The 8,847-nt window shown below is 45.2% G+C and overlaps 1 non-coding gene across 1 annotated transcript; it reads left to right on the top strand.

The window, feature by feature from the left end:
- The first annotated feature begins 6,380 nt into the window (after positions 1-6,380).
- Positions 6,381-6,453, top strand: Trnat-agu (transfer RNA threonine (anticodon AGU)). Its single transcript has one exon. It is a non-coding gene; the product is annotated as a tRNA-Thr (tRNA).
- The last annotated feature ends 2,394 nt before the right edge of the window (positions 6,454-8,847 follow it).

Below are 8,847 nucleotides of genomic sequence, written 5' to 3' on the forward strand. Positions count from 1 at the left end.
TTCTCCCATGGAGACGATCGTAGAGATGCTGGATGTAGTTCTGTGGAACGGCTTGCCATGCCATTTCCACCTGGCGCCTCAGTTGGACCAGCGTTCGTGCTGGACGTGCAGACCGCGTGAGACGACGCTTCATCCAGTCCCAAACATGCTCCATGGGGGACAGATCCGGAGATCTTGCTGGCCAGGGTAGTTGACTTACACCTTCTAGAGCACGTTGGGTGGCACGGGATACATGCGGACGTGCATTGTCCTGTTGGAACAGCAAGTTCCCTTGCCGGTCTAGGAATGGTAGAACGATGGGTTCGATGACGGTTTGGATGTACCGTGCACTATTCAGTGTCCCCTCGACGATCACCAGGGGTGTACGGCCAGTGTAGGAGATCGCTCCCCACACCATGATGCCGGGTGTTGGCCCTGTGTGCCTCGGTCGTATGCAGTCCTGATTGTGGCGCTCACCTGCACGGCGCCAAACACGCATACGACCATCATTGGCACCAAGGCAGAAGCGACTCTCATCGCTGAAGACGACACGTCTCCATTCGTCCCTCCATTCACGCCTGTCGCGACACCACTGGAGGCGGGCTGCACGATGTTGGGGCGTGAGCGGAAGACGGCCTAACGGTGTGCGGGACCGTAGCCCAGCTTCATGGAGACGGTTGCGAATGGTCCTCGCCGATACCCCAGGAGCAACAGTGTCCCTAATTTGCTGGGAAGTGGCGGTGCGGTCCCCTACGGCACTGCGTAGGATCCTACGGTCTTGGCGTGCATCCGTGCGTCTCTGCGGTCCGGTCCCAGGTCGACGGGCACGTGCACCTTCCGCCGACCACTGGCGACAACATCGATGTGCTGTGGAGACCTCACGCCCCACGTGTTGAGCAATTCGGCGGTACGTCCACCCGGCCTCCCGCACGCCCACTATACGCCCTCGCTCAAAGTCCGTCAACTGCACATACGGTTCACGCCCACGCTGTAGCGGCATGCTACCAGTGTTAAAGATTGCGATGGAGCTAAGTATGCCACGGCAAACTGGCTGACACTGACGGCGGCGGTGCACAAATGCTGCGCAGCTAGCGCCATTCGACGGCCAACACCGCGGTTCCTGGTGTGTCCGCTGTGCCGTGCGTGTGATCATTGCTTGTACAGCCCTCTCGCAGTGTCCGGAGCAAGTATGGTGGGTCTGACACACCGGTGTCAATGTGTTCTTTTTTCCATTTCCAGGAGTGTAAGTACTTTTGAAATTTTCACTGTTCTACTAAATAAACTGACAAGCCAGTAACTACTATGTAGTTATGCTGTGTGATATAACAAACGAACAAATTCCGTGAATGCTTGTCCTCACAAGCTGCTACTTCTTTACAATGATGTACGACAGATGGGAACACTTGGCCATGATGAAAAGATTGGATATTCACAGGTATGTAGGTGAGGTTTCCATTGACGAGAACTGTTTCTGTTGCAGCTGATACAGACTAATTATTAATGTACAGAATTGTAGCCAGAGTCTGAAAAGGTTAAAATAAGTGTTACCAGTAAGTGTTACTGCAACTCATCGTGGATAGTTTTCATCTAAATGAAAGCTGGAAGCATGAATGGTCAACAAAAACCTTGGGAACAAGAGCTCATCACCTTGATCCCACAAAGAAGCCAAAAGGTTTCGACCTACCGAGGAACCTTTGGTGCCACCTCAACAGGTTAAGGACTGGACATGGCTGTTGTAGGTACTTCAGGTACAAATGTGGCTGGATCAGTTCACCAATGTGTGAATGTAATCAAAAAGAGCTGACAATTGAACATTTAGTGCAATGCTGTCCTCTTCATTCATACCCTGGAATTCCCGAGGACTTCCTCACTCTCATACCCTAACTGGTTGAAAAACACGGACTTTAAGGTTTAATCTTGTCTAATATCATATGTATATTGTATAAAATCGTTTGCCTTTTATCAATTGTATATTGTATACAATAACCATATGATTAAATAAATAAATAAGTTACAACCTGAGGTCACTTTTGATGCAGAGTAAAGTAACCAGTGCTCGCTACATTACACAAACTACTGCCATTTCTTCTACAGGGAGGTGATGTGCTTCCTCAGCAGGACAGTGCACCTCCATCAACTACTTGAGGTGTCATGTTTCCTAATCTAATTTCCTCAGCATCACCTCGTTTAATTCGACTAATTTGCATTATCCTTTTTCCGCTTTTGTTGATGTTCATCCTTTACGCACCTTTCAAGACGCTGTCCATTCCGTTCAGCTGCTCTTTAAAGTCCTTAGCTGCCTCTGACAGAATTACAATGTCACGGGCAAACCTCAAGGTTTTTATCTCTTTTCCCTTAACATTAAATTCAGTTGAAAGCAATTCTTTGGGTTCTATTACTCCTTGCCCAGTGGGATCGGCTACAACACTATATCACGCCTTTCTCAATCACTGTTTGCTTTTCATGCTCCTCGACACTTATCAGTGCTGTCTGGTTTCTGTACAAGTAGTTAATAGCATTTAGCTCCTTGTATTTTACCGCTGCTTCCTTCAGAATTTCAAAGAAAATATTCCAGTCAGTATTGTTAAAAGATTTCTCTAAGTCTACGAATTACATAACGGTAGGTTTACCTTTCCTTAACTTATCTTCTAAGATAAGTCGTAGAATCAGTATTGTCACGCGTGTTCCTCCAATTCTCCGAAATCCAAACTGATCTTTAGCGAAGTAGGCTTCTACCAGATTTTACATTCTTCTGTAAAGAAATCGTGTTAATATTTTGCAACCATGACTAATGAAACTGATATTTCGGTAATATTAACCTTAACAACACTTACTTTCTTTGGAAGTGGAATTACTACAGTCCTTGAAGTCTGAGAGTACGCCTGTCTCATACAACGTGAAACAAGTTGATAGAGTTTCGTCATGGCTCGCTGTCCCAAGGTTATCAATAGGTCTGACGGAATGTCGTCAAATTCCTGGCCCTTGTTTCGACTTAGGTCTTACAGTGCTCTGTCAAATTCTTCTCGCAGCATCATATCTCCCGCCTCATCTTCATCTATGCCCTTTCCCATTTCTGAAACATTGCCGTCAAGTACATCTCCCTTGTATAGATCCTCTGTATAATCTTTCCACCTTTCAGCTTTCTCTTCTTTTCTTAGAACTTGTTTTCCATCTAAGCTCTTGAAATTCACACGGCTGCTTCTCTTTCCTCCAAAGGGCTCATTAATTTTCCTGTAGGTAGTAGCTATCTTTCCCCTACTGATATATGCTTCTATATCCTAACAGATCGGTACACATAGATGACGAAATTTCATTAGCCCACTTATTGGAGGCCATAACACTTCTACAAGGTATTGGCTTGTATCTACTGTTGCTAACATCTACTCCACTCAGGAACATATATAACATGATTTACATTTTAACGAGCTTTCATGTAACAAAAACATTCGGCGACACTGCATCAAAGCCTTACGCAAGGCTCGTCTAATCCGGCGATAATGATGGCGCTGTGACAATGACGTCATACCTCATGCGTAACATACATGCAAGGAAGCACTATTCAGCTGTGAGTTGTTCATTGTATTTCAACACGTGCTCGAACTGTACTGTTTTTGCATAAATAGTGTCACTGGTTATCGAATTGCTTTGTCTATACTGCGCAGTGCTTAAAGAGAAATCGCATTTATTATTTGGCTGTGCAAAAGACGGTTATAATTTTCTTTCTTGACAGATGAGATGTAAATTGAAGTTCATGAAATTCAGGAAAGTATCATGATAGCAATTACCTATGAAGCCATTTCTCCAGATGGAGCCGCTGGATACTGAAAACTTTGAAACTTTTCTTCAATGCATTTGATTTTAGGATTATTGCACCGAAATACTTCAACAGAAATTTTGTACATGAATTGCAATACAAAGTGCAGTGATGTGTTTTCAGAGAGAAGTAAATGAGGAGATCAATTCTGGCGATGGTGTTGATTCTCTATAGGGTTAAGTACTTCATTGATGGAAACTGTCACCCCATAGCAAGACTAGTTCGGCAAAATATTCCTGGAAGAGCATCTTCATTAACTGACAGCGAGTTTGTCAGACTGTGTAGAGAGTACTCTTTCGCCCCAACAATAATCTCGTTCTCATATCCTCGGTTTCAGATGAAATCAATGAAAACGGGTATTTCTTTGACACATTTTCGGATAATGGACTGAAAAAAATAATGTCGTCGGAATAGCAGCCGCTTCCGAATTTTTTTGATGTGACTCGAATTGTGCAATAGTATTTGAGTTCTCCTGTTTCTCACTCGGCTTTACGAAGGGGAAGTGAACCCAGTTTTATATAATCGTTTCCCAGAACAACATGAGATGGTTAACGGGATTTGATCTTCCGACTTGAGTGGCAGTTGGCAGCAATGCCAAGATTTGTCACAACCCTATTCAGCACCGATCCTTCGGGTCTCACTGTTTCATAATATACTATAGTTAGATAAAGACATTACGTAATGATAATGTGTTTCTCAGGTTAAACTACATGGTGCCACAGTGTCCTCTGCAGTTGCTTTAACATAACCCACAGTACCTTTTTATTTCCTCTTATTTAGTAACTTTTGTTACACTTGCTGTCAAAATAAAAACTCACGTATTTTATTTACTGGATATGTGTTACAATAAGGAGTAGATCATAACCTTGTAGCAGTTATGGCACTTGGGGTGAAAAACTGGGAGTTGTGGCTGCGTAATGTGGTTTTAATTATCATCAAAACCGACTGGAAAAACGGAAGGTAGTAGGTATGCAGCTGTCCTGCGCACAAGCTCTGTTAATTAAACACCCAAATAAACAATGCTTCAGACGTGGGCACGAGATTAAAAGTTTCGTTTCTTCAGTAGACATGTGACTTGTCATATACTGAAAGGTCGTTACTACTTTTGTGGTCTACTACTTTATCTGCTTACTCTGCGCAGCGTCTGCAGTTACGTTCAGGAATTCAGGTTGTCACTCAAAGCAGGATTTCATTTGTCGAAGCCCGCTCCTTCGGCGGCTTCGCCAGTCACCGCACATGCAATGGCTGGACTGAGTGAAGACTTAAGACACAGAGAAATTACAGACATTGGCTGGGATTGGGCACTGGTTTAAATCAATGGGGAAAGACGAAAATTTATGCCGGACGAGGATTCGAACACAGGCCTCGAGCTTACTAGGCAGATGTACTGACTACTGCGTAGCTGGACACAGTGGTCATCGCAACTGCTCGGACAACCCTAGCAATCACCCTTCTTTCTGTGAAAATAACTTCTCGGCAATGAGGAAAAATGAGGAAACCTTTACTACGCAATCACCAAAACGTACAACGGGCAATATATAGTAATGCAAGAACCGTCAGACATGTAAATAATGTGATGCGGCTGACGTCGGCGCGGGAACATCTCAGCACTGCGCCGTTGTGCAGCTCTTCCGTTGCATTCAGTGAACCGATACGAGGGAACCTGTTCTAATTAGCATCACAACCGACTGGACTAAAGGAAAGTAGCAGGAATGCAACTGTCCTGCGCAAAGTTCTGTTAATTAAACACCTAAATAAGCAATGTTTCAAAATTGCATCTCTTCTTCAGTAAACCTTTCCATACAAGTGCTGTGTATCACTGTTAACACAGTACTGACGCTGCCGGACCACAAACACCCAGCTAGCGAGGTGACGCAGTGGTTAGCACACTGGACTCGTATTCGGACATCTTGATTTAGTTTTTCCGTCATTTCCCTAAACCGCTTCAGGCAAATTCTGGGATGGTTCCTCCCCTAATCCGATGGGACCGATGACCACGCTGTTTGGTTCCCTCCCTCAAATCAACCAACCATCCAACAAAATCCTAAACAGAGCCGAGCAGTACTGAAGGCAAATTTGTGCACAACGAGGTAAGGAGGGAAATATTGTTGTCAACAACAGGTATCTCAGAGAAAGGAAACGAAATACACGGCGCAAACCGTCGACATATTCACCGTTGCGCACTGTTTTCATTGCAATATAAATACAAAGCTAGCTGCGGCAACAAAGCAAACGAAGTACAACAAGCCGCAGGAAATTGTGGGTCCCCTGTACCAAGATACTCGGAAGGTATCCCCGATCAGCTCCTGACAGTTTGTCAGTAGAGTTCTGGTTCACCCTGAATTTGCGGTGTCTGTTGTTTCGGACAGGTCCGATTGTATACATAATTAAGGCGAGGACGGGCAATGATCTATTCGGTGCGGATGCACGCCAGGCTCCAACTCTCACGGGAATCGGCAAAATGCCACGAGTAACGAGGATGATGGGTAAGGGGGCACTACATAAGTAATAGTGTGGGGATAAGTTGAGAATTTGGGTCTGATGGCCTGTGTGCTAGCGAAGACCATGGAGTTGCAATGACAATTGTGTCCGGATGGCGCAGTGGTCAGCGCATCTGTCTAGTAAGCAGGAGACGTGGGTTCGAATCCCAGTCCGGCACAAATTCTAAACTTTCTACATTGATTTCAATCGGAGCTCACTTGCCGCCAATCCCTGAATTTTCTTTGTGTCTTAACTCACAGTGACTGCTGGATCAAAATAGTGTCTCTTCTTTCGCACATGTTGGAAACAACAGTCACCACATTCATGTGCGTCGTGACTGTTTTAACCTGAAACATTAGTCTCTAACTTCTCTCTTAAATCTGAGTGACAAAGGAATATATACATGCAACGAAAATGCTAAGACCCAGTACTGCGATGTGCCGGACTGGAGAAGAGTTTGTACCTCTTTAATTATGACGAATTTTGCACGAGAACGAGACATGCACTCGATCCCCTCCTTACCTACCACGTAATTAAGTATGCACACAACGGTAACGGAGGGAAATAATGGTTGACCCTGCTAGTGGTGCACACTCACAATAATTTAATAAAAATCGTAATCTACCCAGAGGGAAGAAAAAGAGAACTTTATCACAATAAACAAAAGGATATGGGATTCTGCATATATCTACGAAATGATATACGGCTTAGAACCTAAGGACATCAAACACATCCATGGCCGAGGCACGATTCGAACCTGTGACCGTAGCGGTCGCGCCGTTCCAGACTGTAGCGCCTAGAACCGCTCGGCCACTTCGGCCGGCCGCTATATTGCAGCATCGCGATTAGTAGTGAAACCTCACATGAGATCACGTGGAGAAACAAGCAAGGTGGACTTGTGGCAAAGCGAGCGCGCGTGCTGCTGAGGACTTCAGTATATAATGTCGGAGCCAACCAATCCTGAAATTTGTAGCAGGTCGTCGGTAGGCAGCTTTCTGATGATGTAATCGCCGACTTCTGGTGTGCAGCCACTCTGTTTCAACCCCTGGCCTCGAAGGGTGCCCGAGAATTCTAAGTTTTGCCGAAAAAAGTACGATTAAGTCGCCAGACCGTCTGACTCCGACGAAGATCAGATCCTGAATCCCTAAGCCCGCGCAACGCAAGAGCGAAGCCAACATTTCTCATGGACTGTGCGGCTGGTCCCGGCGGAGGTTCGAGTCCTCCCTCGGGCATGGGTGTGTGTGTTTGTCCTTAGGATAATTTAGGTTAGGTAGTGTGTAAGCTTAGCGACTGATCACCTTAGCAGTAAAGTCCCGTAAAAATTCACACACTTTTTTTTAACAACATTGCTCAACTCCCTACTCTCCTCAAAAACCGCGAATCAGCATTCAGTGCTGATTCCAAAATCCCCCCACACTGTCTCGGAACATCATTCATTCCAATAGCGACCGTTACCTCCAGTTTTAAGCAGGGCTTTATGAGGTCAACTAGCCTCAGTTTAAGTTGACCAATCATGCCTCTGGTATTCAGCTGAGGGCACTCAACTTGCCGTTTCACCAGCTACGTAAACAACATTCCTAGACCACCGGCCATCCGGCGCCAGGCGGTCGCACCCAGCAGGGCACGGTCCACAAATATTCTTAGAACCAAGAGGACAATGCAGTCAGTCGGTGCCAGGAATCTTCGTTCCGGACGCGCCGGAACGGTAAACACATAAACTGCGGCGACACTCAGATGTCTCACAGGTCGTTTCGCCCTGCATACAATGGACGAAACTCGACCGACGTCAGTCGTTCCGCCAGGTGCTTAAGCCCATTGTACGGACCCCTCAGAATTCTGGGAAGTGCAGCCCCTAACCGGAAATGCAGTGTGCCGCGTCCTCCGATGCTCGCCTCGCACAGGCCACCCAGGGAAGTAACCCAACATGCATCGGAATCAAGTAAAAAGTTTTTTTTTTATTTTTCAGTACAAATACTCTCATTACAATAACCTTTTTCGCCTTTTACCACAGTGTAATAGCATAGAACATTAATAAAATGGATGAAAATGAGAGCGACATGCAAAAGAGGGCATGGTACCTCTAGAACAACCGTACAGTGATGAATTTCACGTAGTTTCTTTGGCAGTCATTGATACAGCAGTTGGATACTCTGGTAAGGAGAGGAACGTGGAACTATCTATTATGGCAGTTAATTTCCTGTTCAACTGACAAATTATTTACTATGGAAATTCAGCATAATTCGTTATACTAATTAAACATCATTTACCTACTATAGTTCATTACATATTGAATAGAGGTTTTGGTTTCGGTTGAGAGAAATCAGTGCGGGATGGCCTCCTAACACACAATGGCTTAAGTCTAATCTGCGTTGGGAAGCAGACATGCACACAGCAAAAGGGACCGTGTAAAAAATTATATGACATAGGAGAAACGGACATTCTTTGAACTGGCAACCTATGGCACGCTTCAATTGGGCGAACTATGGCCATTATTATAGCCTCGCATGACCAAGTGGCAGTCGATCCCATCTCACTACAAATAAAGACACGCTCGACTGGCAATTCCAAAAATA

Source organism: Schistocerca gregaria, chromosome 3 (assembly GCF_023897955.1).
Source record: "Schistocerca gregaria isolate iqSchGreg1 chromosome 3, iqSchGreg1.2, whole genome shotgun sequence".
In the NCBI taxonomy this organism is placed as follows: Eukaryota; Metazoa; Arthropoda; class Insecta; order Orthoptera; family Acrididae; genus Schistocerca; species Schistocerca gregaria.